At 52.8% G+C, this 13,127-nt stretch overlaps 1 protein-coding gene across 2 annotated transcripts in view; it reads left to right on the top strand.

Moving 5' to 3' along the window:
• Nucleotides 1–2,504: 2,504 nt before the first annotated feature.
• Nucleotides 2,505–13,127, top strand: part of EPB41L1 (erythrocyte membrane protein band 4.1 like 1) — a 137,606-nt gene continuing 126,983 nt past the window's right edge. The window contains exon 1 of one of the 2 annotated variants that reach the window (XM_006072457.4): nt 2,505–2,652. The gene's annotated coding sequence lies outside the window, so the exon portion shown is untranslated. The remainder of the gene's footprint in view (nt 2,653–13,127) is intronic. The other variant, XM_006072456.4, reaches the window with a different exon arrangement.

Raw genomic sequence — 13,127 nt, 5'->3', positions numbered from 1 at the left:
TAATCTAGATTCTTTCTACCCTGTATTTTGGGCACTGGTCCAACATGGCAGCCATTGGCCCCATGTGACAATTTACATTTCAAGTACTTAAAAAGAAAAAAAAAATACTTAACACTAATTGAAATTAAGATTTTCGTTTCTCATTTGTAGGAGTCACATTTCAAGGGCTCAACCACCACAGTTGTCTAGTGGCTACGAAGTCAGACAATGCCTATTTAGGACATTTCCATTATCACCGAAAGTTCTATGGGACTGCTCTGGTTTGGACTGAAGGGCAGGCATTTACATTTATCCCTTGTGGCACTTACTTCATCTTGTTAGTTCCAGCTCAGCTCCAAGGCTGCTGAGATCTTTTGGAAACTCATTTTGGTTTGTGGAGTGTTTGTGGGCCCTCCCAACTTCCTGACAGCTGTAGATTTGATTAGCGTTTCATGCCTTCCTCTGCTTCATCTAAAACCACTGATAAAAATGTCCAGTGGACCAGAGCTGCACCGGAGCGCCGCACATGGCCCTCTGCACTCCAGGGTCACTCAGGCACTAGTTTAACCCATGAGGCCTATATACCAGGCCCTGTGTGCCAGGCACCTGGTACACACTAGACAGACAATGGCAAGTAAAGAGTCCTGCTAGGAATTCAAATGCCTTCACGTTGCATTCAGGGTTGCTTCTTTCTGGCCTATAGTAGCTAAGTGCAAGCTTGAGAATCAGCTTCCTGGGTTTGGATCCTGATTCTGCCACTTTGTTTATTTAAGAAAATATTTATTCATTTATTATTATTATTATTTTTTGGCTGCACTGGGTCTTTGTTGGGGGCTCTCTAGTGGCTGCACATGGACTCAGTTGCCCTGCAGCATGTGGAATTTTCTAGGACCAGGGATTGAACCAATGTCCCCTGCATTCGAAGGCAGATTCTTAATCATTGGACCACCAGGGATGTCCTCTCTGCCACTTTATAGACTATATAATGCCTTCGTGTTTCAGTTTCCTAAGAACCTCCATCCCACCATGTTGTTATGGGATTAAATGAGTTAATGCAAGTAAAGCTCTTAGAACAGCACCTGGCATATAGTAATTAATGTAATATTAGCTATTATTTGTTCATGCTCAGTCCTGCTTTGGGGTCTCGGGTCCTCACTTCTGACCTCTTTTAGTTTGTGGATGACTTTTCAGGCCCAAACGAGGCCTGCCCTTCTTGATTTTTTATGTTCTTGGCTGCTCACCTGGCACGTCCTGTCCTCTGCTGGAGGGATTACTGCAGTGAAGAACTCCAATAACTGTTAGGCTTCATCTTGGTTCTGTTTGTCCTGCTGGAGAGACCCAGGACAAGCTTTCATCTATAAAATGATGAAATGATAATCACAGCTGCCTCACAGCACCACAGTCAGGGCTAAGTGAGACAAAGTAGATGCGACTTCCTGCACGTAGTAGGCCTTTTCATCCAGTAAAGCCCCTGAAAGTGCGGCTTCTTCCACATTTCTGTGTTTTAAGTCGTGTCTAACCAAGGAGGTCAGGCTCATTATTCCCTGTACTTCTGGAGGGCCTGCCCCTATCCCAGGAGCTCTGGCAGGAATCCCCTGTTTCTTCTGAGGAATGTGGATCCCTAATGGGTTCCCTGCCTTCTCCTCGCTGCTGTCTCGAGCTTGCTGAACTTAGGTTAGTTCCTCCTCCCAAGCCTCAGTCTGTACTCAAAGTAGGACCTGACGGGGCACCTCTAAGGGCGGTGGTGATTTAAACTCTAATTTAGAAAAGCTCTTTACTTTGGGTGTGCCTGAGATTGTGAAGGGTGGGCGTTGGCGCCCCGAGACAGGGGCCAGCCCTTGGAAAGCACCCCTACCCCTGCCAGGATTCAGAGGTATTGCCACCTGAGCTGAGCTCTCCCCCGAATGAGCGGCGCGATCTTCCTCGAGCTCGGGTCGCGGGAACAATGGGAAGGCGGCTGGGAGGCGGGTGGGCGTCGGCCAGGTCGGGGCTGGAGGTGGACCCGGCCGGCGAGCTGGGCGCCGGGGCCGTGGGGTTAGTCCGGGGCATTGGGCCGAGAGCCGAGGCGTCTTAGCCAGGGAAAACCGAGGTCGGCGCTGACGGGGACCGGGAGGAGGCGGGGGGCGGGGCCCGAGCCCACCAGGCTGGGACGGGGAGGCCGCGGGGGCCCTGGGTGGGGTCTCCTCGGGGTCTCCCCGCCACTCGCCCCGGCCTCTGAGCTCCGCGGCGACACAGACAGGCGCCCGGCCCACGTGGGGAAGCGGGCGGCGGGCCAGCAGCGCCAGGAGGGCTCACGGGGCTCAGCCCCCTCCCTTGCTCCCCTCCCCAGGGGCCGGCGCGGCTCCTCCCGACGCGCGGCCCCGGCTCTGGCGGCTCGGGCAGCTCGCGCGGCGGCGCTCCTCCCGCTGCTCGCTCGCTCGCTTGCCCGTGGCGGCCGGAATCGCCGGCGCTTCCTCGCGGGGAGCCGGCCGGGGCGTGGCGGAGGGGGGAGCCTGGACGAGGGGGGCGGGCGGGGAGGGGGCTGCGCCGCGGGAGGGAGGGAGGGAGCGGGCGAGCCAGAGAGCGAGCCGGGCGTTTGTGCGCAGCTCCAGTGCGCCTCGGAGTGCGCCGGGCGGCCGCCGGACACACCGACCGAGGACAGACAGCGCCCGGAAGCCGCGCCGCAGCAGCCAGGTTAGCCGCCCTCGCCGCCCACTCGGGGCCCCGGGGACCCCGCCGCGTCTGGGCTGGTGGACGTTGGGAGGGGAATCGCCGAGGGCTCCGAGCGCGATTCCGGGTCCTGGAGCACTGACAGGCGGGTGGGCAGGCTCCGGGTGCGGGGTGGACACCACCGAGGCGGGCGGCGGGCGCCCAGAGCCGGCGGGGTTGGGGGGACCCGGGCCTCGGTTTGTGCGTCTCAGTACTGGCGCCCGTATGTGTGTGTGTCGGGGTCTTCGTCGCCGGATGTGTGTGGGGTGTGAGCGCGCGTGTGCCCGTGGGTCCGTGCAAGTGGATGATCGGTGTGTGCGCGTGCGTGTGTGAGAGGGTGTGTGCCCTGTGTCTCCGCGTGTCCGGGTGGTGTGTGTGTATGCGTGTGTCTGGGCGTCAATGTGTCTATGAGAGGGTGTGTCTGAATGTGCAACTGAGTGTGTGTACATTTGGATGAGGGTGTGTGCCGATGGCTTCGCCGGTGGCTGGAACCTGTGGCGGTGTGCGTGTGTGTGCGCGCGCGCCAGTGTGAGTCCCCGTGTGTGCGCGTGTGAGGGCGGGTGTGCACCCGCGTAGCCCCGCGTAGCCCCGGTGTGCGTGTGCGCGGCTTTGTCTGCACACAGCCGGGAGGAAAGGGGTGGGGGCGGCTGCCGAGGCGCCGCCGTCGCAGGGAACCGGGCACCTGGCCTGGGCAGAGGGCGGTGGCGGCAGTGGGAGGGTGCCCTCGGGGCCGAGACTCTCCGCCGGCAGGTGGGCGGCCACGCCCGGGGGGCCGGAGGGAGCCGGGGTGACAGCGGAGCCGGCGAGCCCGGCCGAGCCGGAGCGGAGGGCGTGTCCTGCCTGGAGCCCGGGGGTGTGTGTGTGCGGGTGGCGGTGGCGACAGCGGTCCCCAGGTTGGTGACCCAGTCGGTTCAGGGATCCGTTTCCTGTAGTGGCGCTGGGACTGTCGCCCAGAGGCAGACCGGGCCCGACCAGGTCTGCCGCACACCCACCCTTACCCCTCCCTGCTCCCTGGGGTAGAGCCGCACCTTAGGTGCCCTGAGGGGAGGAGGGAGATCCACTCTCTTAAAGGGCCAGTGCCCCTACTCCAAAGAATCCCCCTTCAGGAGGTATCTACTCCAAGAGAGGTCTCTGGGTGTGTCTTACTCCTTTCTCCATCAATTGATGCAGCGCAGGCATTTGGAAATGTGTGCATGTGTGCATGTTCTCTCTGTGTGTTTCTTGTGCGTTTGAAGGCACAGGTGTATTTTATCAGTGAACAGCGAATAAGGCATCTCTTGATGTCTATGTGTATGTGTTTTTCCATGAGCTTTGGTACATTTGTTTCTGTGTATGTACACATAGCTGTTTGTGTGTTAGTGAGTCTGTGCATGTGGGTTTGCAAGAGAAATGGCATTTTGCTGCCAACTGGAAGAGAATAGAAAAATTTTGTCCAGGGCCACCCTGTTTTAGAAAAACTGGGTGAAAAGGTGGTTTGGAAATTTAGCCCCTGGCTTTGCAGGTTTCAGATGCTGGTACCGAAATGTAGGTAGAATGAGATTAGACTAGCTAGGAGGATAGAAATGGAGACACTTCCAAGAGGAAGGAAGTGTTCTTGAAGAAGGCTATCAAGTGTAAGAATTCACCCTTCACTTCTAGTTCTTCTTCCCTAGAACCTGACCTCCCCCTCTGCTGCTCAGCTTGCCAGGATAAAGTACACAGGATTTGAAGTATAAAGGGAGTGAGCTGGCAGTGCGAAAAGAAGGAGGGTGGCTGGGTAATAGGATTGGGCCAACAGCAGATTTCTGCAATTTTAAAAATGTTTCCCCAGCAAGTCAGCAGAAGTTGGGGGTAAGCTGATCCTGCTGTTGTCTTTCCCGAATCTCTTTCCCAGGGCAGGAAAGGCTGGTCTGCAGCTCAGGAGCCCTGGAATTTGGTGCTGGGGTCTCCTTTTGACTTTGGTCAAACCTTTCATGTACTTACCTATTCACTCAACTCATTTTTTTGAGCTTCTTTTATGTAAGAGTCTAAACCCCCTAAACCTCAGTTTCCCTAGGTGAGCAGCTACTAGGCTGGATTCTGGACTTTGAGGCCCCTTCCCTTTCTCAGAGTGCTAGAGTTTGTCTCACTGTTACTCACATTTAGGAATCTACCTTTCCAGCCCCTAAATGGGGGCCTCCCAAGTGGCACTAGGGATAAAGAATCTACCTGCCAATGCAGGAGACACAGGTTCGATCCCTGGGTAGGGAAGATCCCCTGGAGGAGGAAATGGTAACCCACTGCAGTATTCTTACCTGGAGAATCCCATGGAGAGAGGAGCCTGATGGGCTATTGTGCATGGGGTTGCAGACAGTCGGACATGACTGAGCACAACACATCCTCCAAATATCCTGGCCATGGGTCTCACTCACTGCTCCCCCTTGCCCTCATATATTCCAGTCTAGAGCAGTGATTCTCAGAGTATGGTCACCCCACCAGAAGCAGCAGCAGGGTGACCTAGGATCTTGTTAGACATTCTTGGGGCTCCCACCAGATATACAGAATCAATAACTCTTGGGGTGGTGCCCAACAGTCCATGTTTTAACAAACACAGGTAATTCTGATGCACACTAGAGCTCAAGAGAGGTGCAGACAGGAAGCTGGAACCTCCTAGAGGAGGAAACCCCTGGAAAGCATCTCCTGCCCCCTTCCTGAAACAGCTGACAGCCATAACCTGGTTAGTAGAGGTGCTGGCTTCGAGTCTCAGGTCTTCCTTGTGATCTTGGACAAATTGCTCCTTCACGAAATAATGCAATGACTCATTGACAGTGTCTGCTCTGGGCCAGGTTCTGAGTAAGGGGTTTTCCCTGTTCTGCTTCATTTCTCCACTTCTTATGCAGATCTACAGGACCCGCAAAGCTGAGTCCCTGCCCACCTCCCTAGAAACCATCACTCTGGCCTTTCTTCAGTTCATCCAGGCACCAGGAGCTCATATGTCTTTGGGATTTTGCACTTGCTGTTCCCTCCATCTACCATACCCTTCCTCTGCTTCTTGTCTTGCTTAACTCCCACTCTTGAGATTTCAGCTCAAAAATCACTTTCTCAGGGGAGCCTTCACCCAGCAACTCCCTAAGACAAGTCAGTTTTTCCTGTTTTACATTCTTACAGCTTCCTCTATTTCGTAGCACTTGTGAGAATTTGTAATTATACTTGAACTTGTTAGCTGGTTGTCTGTCTCCCCTCACTGGATTGTGACGCCATCTGGGCAGGAACCTGCTTCTCAGTCCTCCTAGTGTCCCACACAGTGTTTGGCTTACGATTTGTGTTTGATAAATTTGTTGAATGGATGACTTTATCAAATGGAAGATGGTACTAAATGATACTTAGGGCTTCCCAGGTGGCTCAGTGGTAAAGAATCTGCCTGCCAGTGTAGGAGACAGGAGACGTGGGCTCGATCCCTGGGTCAAGAAGATCCCCTGGAGGAGGGCATGCAAACCCACTCCGGTATTCTTGCCTGGAGAATCCCATGGACAGAGGAGCCTGGTGGGCAACAGTGCATGGGGTCGCAAAGAGTAGGACACAACTGAGCAACTGAACATGCAGTGCTCATATTAAATGGTACCTAAAGTGTCCTCTCAAGCCCTGATCTCTTAATATCTGAGCAGGCCTCAGACTTTTTTTTTGAAGTAGATTTATATATCTGTCTTATTTTTCACTGCTATGTCACCATAGATTTGAGACCCTACTGGGTGCCCAGGTCCATGCTGGGCTGTGCTCTAGGGGAGGCGGGAAAAAGCTCTTCAGAAGACACAGTTTTCCGTGTCCTCCTGGGTTGAGTTCCTTCAAGAATGACAAGAAGAATGCTGAATAAGAGATCTAAAGATCTAGGTCCATGTCTTATTACACGACTGTGAGCAAGTCACTTCTCCTTTCTTGTTTGTTTCCTCTTCTGTGAAATGAGGGCATCAGGATGGGTGGTATGCCTGGCATTGGTTACTGGCACTGGCCCTAGGGTATGTAGCGCTGTCATTGCCACATACTAGTCGAGTAGACTTGGGCAAGTGACTTCATCTCTTCATTTCCTCACCTATAAAATAGGATCAATAATAGTATTGGGTTCTGAGAATGAAATGAAGTAATATACATTCTTGTATAAAAATCAGTTAACTTATGAATCTGTATTGGGACTTATTTGCAGCATGCAGGATCATTGTTGCGTTCTATGGGATCTTTCATTATGGTGCACAAACTCTGTAGTTATGGCCTGAGGGCTTCAGAGCGAGCGGGTTTCAATAGTGGCAGAGTGCGGGCTTAGTTGCTCTGCGATGGTATATGGGATCTTAGTTTCCCGACTAGGGATCGAACCTGCATCCCCTGCTTTTGGAAGGCAGATTCTTAATCACTGGACCACCAGGGAAGTCCCAACAGTTCAATATTCTTGAATGCCTTTGTACTGGGCCCTAGGCCTACAGAGACAGAAATGAATGCAGCATGCTCCCAGGCTGGGTATGTGGGGCAATGTGCAATGCGATGGTACAATGTACAGGGTGTCAGGGTATGGCTGTTCATGGAGGAAAAGGCAGTGTTTGGGCTTGATTTTATTTTCCAGGTAGCTGGAGCAGCTCATGCAAAGGCATCGTGACTTGTTAAGGGAAATACAAAGAGTTCCATGTGGTTGGAGCAGAAGGTGGTGAGTGGTGGGGACAGGTGCAGTGAGTGGCTGGAGATAAAGAGGAAGTTTGAGGCCAGATCTGGCCGGGGGCTGAAGAGCTTGAGTCCTACAGGTGCTGGTGGAGTTAGGGAAGAAGACTAAGCTAGCCAGGAAGGATCAGATTTGCATTTCAAAACCACAGCTCTCCAGGTGGTGGGAGAGGTTGGCTTGGGTGGAGGGGGAAGATTGTTCACCTGGGGCTCACAGGGTGCTTATTTGCATGATGGAAGGGCCTGGTGGGGTGGATAGAGACCTGGAACACAGAATAAGCCTGGTGGATGGAGACTTCAGGTCAGCCTGAACCAGAGTGGTGAGGGAGTGATGAAAATGACTTCTCCCAGGACCTCAGGCCTCCATTCACCTCCAAGACTGCCTAGCGAGTGGCAATCTGAAAACTGGAATTTAAGAATTCCAGGTCTGCTGCTCAATGGACTCACCATGTATTAATTTCCTAGGGCTGCTTCATGAAATACCACAATCTGGGTGGCTTAAAAAAGCAGAAATGTTTTCTCTCGCAGTGTAGAACTAGAAGTCAGAAAGCAAGGTGTCGGCAATGTTGGTTTCATCTGAAAGCTGTGAGCAGGGGGTCTGTTCAGTGCCCCCTCCTAACTTCTGGTGGTGGCCAGCAATCCGTGGAGCTCCCTGGCTTGCGGCTGCACCTGCCTCCGTCGTCACGTGGCTTTCTCCCCTTCCTCCCGGTGTGTCTCTGTGTCGTCTCCTCTTCTAAGGACATCAGTCATGTTGGGCTCAGTGCCAGCATGACCTCATTTTATTTTAACTAATTGCATCTGCAAAGACTCTGTTTCCAAACAAGGCCACCTTCTGAGCTTCTTTGAAGACATGAATTTGAGGGTGGACACTATTCAACCCAGTACATACAGGAAGATGGAAAAGAGTGCAGGCCTTGGGGTCCCCCAAGCCCAGGTCCCAATCCAGGCTTTGCCATGGAACAGCCATGACGCTTTTTCTCAGCCTCAGTGTCTTCTCTGAAATGGGAACAGTAGCACCTGGAGTGCTGGGTTGTGGTGGTGAGACGTGGTCAAGGTAACAAATGTGGGGACTTCCCTGGTGGTCCAATGGCTAAGATTCTGAGTTCCCAATGCAGGGAGCCTGGGTTCGATCCCTGGTCAGGGCACTAAGATCCCACAGGCTGCAACTGTCCACATGCTGAAACTAAAGATCCTGTGCGCTGCAACAAGGGCACGGCACTGTCAAATAAATACATTAATTAAAATATACTGAAAAAATAAAACCAAAGACAACAGACGTGAGTAAGCCTGGTGAGGTGGCACACAGCAGGCACCCAGGAATTATTACTTCCTCTTTGGCTCCCCTTTCTCTTCACTTAGTAGCCTGGACAAGTCACCTAAATCTTGCGTCACTTTCCTCATCTGCCAAATATAAATAGTCATCATCCAGGTCTACCTACCTCACCAGATTGTGAATCCCAGGGGATAATGAGAAAGCTCTTTGTAAATTGCTTTTGAGTTCGTGGCTGTGATTTTTAATTATAATCATCATCTCCATGATAACCCTTGGCCATTGCCACATCCACAGCACTCTCAGCAGAGCCCAGCCCGGCCCACTCTTCTTCTGAGGCAAGTCCTCGTTGCCCCTTTGTGCTCCGAGGCGTCCTACCAGCAGGACAGCTGCTGTCAGAGTCAGAAGAACCTTAGAGATGCTGGTCCTCCATTGCCCTCATTAGCCAGAGGAGGGAAGCAGACTCGGAGGGAAGTGACACCCCTGAAGGTCACACAGCTGGTCAGGGGCAATTGGAACACCCTGTTTGTGGTTCCTGTTTAGAGTCTGAATGGTCCTTTTTCCCTGGCTGCAACTTTAGCCCCAGAAGCAGGACCTTGGCGCAGGTGGCGGCCTGGAGAGAGGGTGACACGAGGCCCAGATCTGGGGAGCCAGCGGGGAGAGTCCTGCTCAGTTAGGATCAGGTTCCCCAGCAAGGGGGTCCCTGAGTCCTGAGTGGACGAGCGCTGCCTCCCAGGCTCAATGGGCAAGTCGTTTTGCTCTCGGCCTGACTCCGGCCATCTCTCCCTGCTCTGGGGGTGGAGGCCGCTTGCCATGGGCAGGCAGCAGCCTCGTGGGGAGCCAGAGCGTGGAGGTAACCCAAGGCTTCAGTGTCCCTACTGACAGCCGGGGCGGTGCTTCTCGGCAGGCTGTGTACCTACCTCTCAGCCTTGCCGTGGCCGGCCTGGGGAAGGCTCTGGAAAGGAGAGAAGGCTTATCCTGTTTTGGCAGTTTCCCCAAAGTCATCTTCCTTCCCCCAAACTGGGAAGCCAGGCCCCTCCTCAGCCTCGACTGTCCTTTCCCTTCCTCCTCCCTCTTCTCAATTCCTTCTCACTCCCTTCTCCTGCCTTCTTCCCTCCCCGCCTCTCTCTACCCATCATCTCTCCAGATTAAAGGTCTGAAGATAAAGACCCAGTTCTGGTGGCTGGTTTGGGGGTTGCTTGAGGTGACCTAAGAATTAGAAAGCTTAGAGTCTTCCTCATTAGAGGCTGGGCTGGTGACTGATAAACAAGTGCTTACGTTTATTGGCTCACCAGGTGCCAGGCCCCGTGCTAAGCGCTTTATGCGCCTTATGTCTTTTAATCCTCGCAGCTACCCAGTGAGGCAGGGATTACGATCCCATTTTATTAAAGGAGGCTAATAACTTGCCCAAGTCCTACCCAGTCTTCAGCCAGCAAGTGGCACAGCTGGAATTTCAGTCCAGATCTATCCAAAGCCCACGGGTGCTCTTGAACCTTTCCCATACTGCCCTAATGGAGCCTTGGAGGATACTTAGGTGTCCGTAGAGGGATGCACACTTGCTTGAATCTGGAGAACAGAGGCTGTGGATTCCACCCCAGGCTTCCTCTCAAGCTTGTGCTATTACCCCATCAGAGACCAGCTTTCCTATAGGTGCTCGGCCTCTGGTTCTAGGCAGCTGCCCACCTGCAGGAGAAATGCTGTGTCAGGGGCAGGTGACAGGGTAGGACTGAAGGCATTTGGCTTTTTATTTATATATTTATTAACTATTGAAAAAAAATCCAGACTTCATTTTATTTATTTAAAAAAATTTTAGACCGCATCATGAGGCATGTGGGACCTACATTCCCCAATCAGGGATCAAACCCACACCCCACACCCCCTGCACTGGAAGGTGGAGTCTTAACCACTGGATCACCAGAGAAGTCCCAGCTTTTTCTTAAGATGTTGTTTTGTCACTGGTTTTCTTAGTTTTTCATGGATTGCCCAGAGTGTCCCAGTTAAATAAGCTTATCATCTTTCAAAGCTTGGAAGGGTGCTTGGGGGCTTGGAGGTCCCTATCAGCCTCAGTGATGGAGGGGAGGGAGGCAGAGGCTGAAGCCAGGAAAGCACACTTGTTCTCAAAAGGAAAAGGAAGGGAGCCAGACCTGGCCAAGGGCCAGAGTGCGAGTCTGGAGAGAGGAAAAGAGCCTTTTGGCTGAGATTGATAGAAACCTTCCTCTCAGCCCAAGTTCAGCTCAGGAGTCCAGACGGCCTCCCAGGCAGGGCTGCTGATCTCAGAAGGTCACTTCAGAATCTAGCCAGCTTCAATCTACTTGCTGGGCCTCCACCCACCCCCACCATGACCTTGACCTTGACCATGGTCAGCTTGAGCAGGTGGCTCAACCAGAGGGGACTTTGATTAATGAGCAGTGGCTTTAAAACTTCTAGCCATGGAGCCCTCTCTACATTCAATAGGTGAGACAGCTAAAAACCACTGTGACTCAGCACCCTGTGCTGGGGCCCTGGAATCAGCCCGTTTTAATCAGTTCCAGTTGAGGTGACTGGGACACGGAGGGTTCTCAGATTGTCCTCAGAGAACACTGGTCTCAGATGTTTGTGAACTTCTGAAATAGCATGCACAATTTTCAGAGTGTTCCTTGTTCTCCAGAAAGGACCCCTAGGCACCATGTGAGTCTTTGAGTCATGACCCATCCATAAAAGTTTAGAACTGCCGAGACAAGGATTGTTGCATTGAGTGGGAGCCTAAGGACTGGAGAAAGGTCACTAGGAGGTCATGGCAGAGGGAGGTGTTGAAGCCAGATTTCTCCCTGCTCTCAGCACATGGCTGGTTTTGCTCTGAAGATGCTGGGGGACTGGGAACCCGGCTCTTCCCCTATCGGGGCCTCAGTTTTCCCAGCTGTAAAGTGAGGTCTGGACAGGATAAGCCCCAGGTCCCATGCAGCTTTGATCTGTGCTCGTAGAAGCCAGGTCTTCTGCTGTCCAGTTCACATTCTTTGCCCCTCTCCTTGCTGCCTCCCCAGCTTCACCCACTTCTGGTGGGACCACCTCCTCCCTTTAGCATCTCCCTTCTTCAGAGCTTCTACGCAGAGCCTGGACTCTAGCCCCTTGAGCCCGTCTTGTCAGACCATGTATCCAGGCCCCCAGCCCTTTCTTCCTGTCCATGCCCACTCATCAGATTCAACCAGGTGCCTGTGAGTCTGGGGACACTCATGGTGACCTCTCTTCAGGGCTGGACGCCTGGGCCCAGTGCCAAGAGGAGGAGCTGGTAGAGGGGGTCTGCTGTGGCTTCTGGGACACACCCAGTGCTTACCTGTGTCTTTGCCCCACCATCCTGGGTTCGTCTCTGCCAGGAATGCCACCTACCTCCTTCCCCAGTCACTGTTGAAATCCTGCCTGCCTTGTCCAGGCTTAGCTCAGATGCCAGCTTCTGTCCCCCAAAGGCTTGTGAGCCCTCTCATCCCCACCCCCTCAGTGATATCTGTCTTTCCCCCCTCTGCAGTCCCATAGTACCTTATCTGTTCCCCTCTGGGGACAAGTTCTGCTTGCTCTTTGATTCATCCTGGCACGTGGCTTGTCTCTTGTGCTAGACTGTGGGCACCAGATCGCTCGTATAACCTTCTGTGCAGCCAGCACCTAGCACAGAGCTTTGCACAGAGCAGGTGCTTAATAGAAGGTTATGCAGTTTTATGTACCGAATCTGCCTCTGCCGCTGGGGAAGGACTGGTTTCTCTGGAGCCCCCACGACCTTGGCACTGTCGAGTCACAACTTCTCACTTACCCCCTCTTTTATGTGTGGATTGGAGGGAGGCCAAGTAGGGCAGTGGATAAGAACTGAAATTCCAGTCTTGACTCTGCCATTTCCTGGCCACGTGGTCTCGGACAAATCATTTCACCTCTCTGAACCTCAGTTTCCTCAGTTTAAAACAAAGGAGTAGGAATGACAATGGGGCTTGAGAGACTTAACTGAAATGACATGTGTTAAATGCTGAGATCCGAGCATTGTAAAGAATAAATGGTCAGTAAACAATTTAAAAAATATATTTATTTATTTGGCTCCACTGGGTCTTAGTTGTGGCATGTGGGATTTTTGGTTTTGGCGTGCGAACGTTTCGTTTCGACATGTGGGATCTAGTTCCTGATCAAGGATCGAACCCGGGCCCCCTGCTTTGGGAGCATGGCGTCTTAGCCACTGGACCACCTGGGAAGTCCCTCAATAAGAGATTATAATTCATTATTTTTCAGCTAATGATTATTACCCTTGCTGTTTCATCAGGCACCCAGTGTGTTCTCACCATGCTAAGGAGCAAGGGTGAGGGACAGAGAAAAATCATTGCAGGGGGTCCTTGGTCTGCAGGGTCTTAAGGTCATGTAGCAGGGCTGGTAAGACTGTCTTCTGGGAAGCAGTGTCTGAGAGAGACACGGCTGAGAGAGTTGAGGAGTGAGCGTTCAGTGTAGACTCCGTGCTGTAGACAACATTAGAGCTGAGAGGGGATGAAGCAGGAGGGGACGGGGGGAGTCAGGGAGACAGCTG

Source organism: Bubalus bubalis, chromosome 14, assembly GCF_019923935.1.
Source record: "Bubalus bubalis isolate 160015118507 breed Murrah chromosome 14, NDDB_SH_1, whole genome shotgun sequence".
NCBI lineage: Eukaryota > Metazoa > Chordata > Mammalia > Artiodactyla > Bovidae > Bubalus > Bubalus bubalis.
This window is presented reverse-complemented; position numbering and strand designations above follow the sequence as displayed.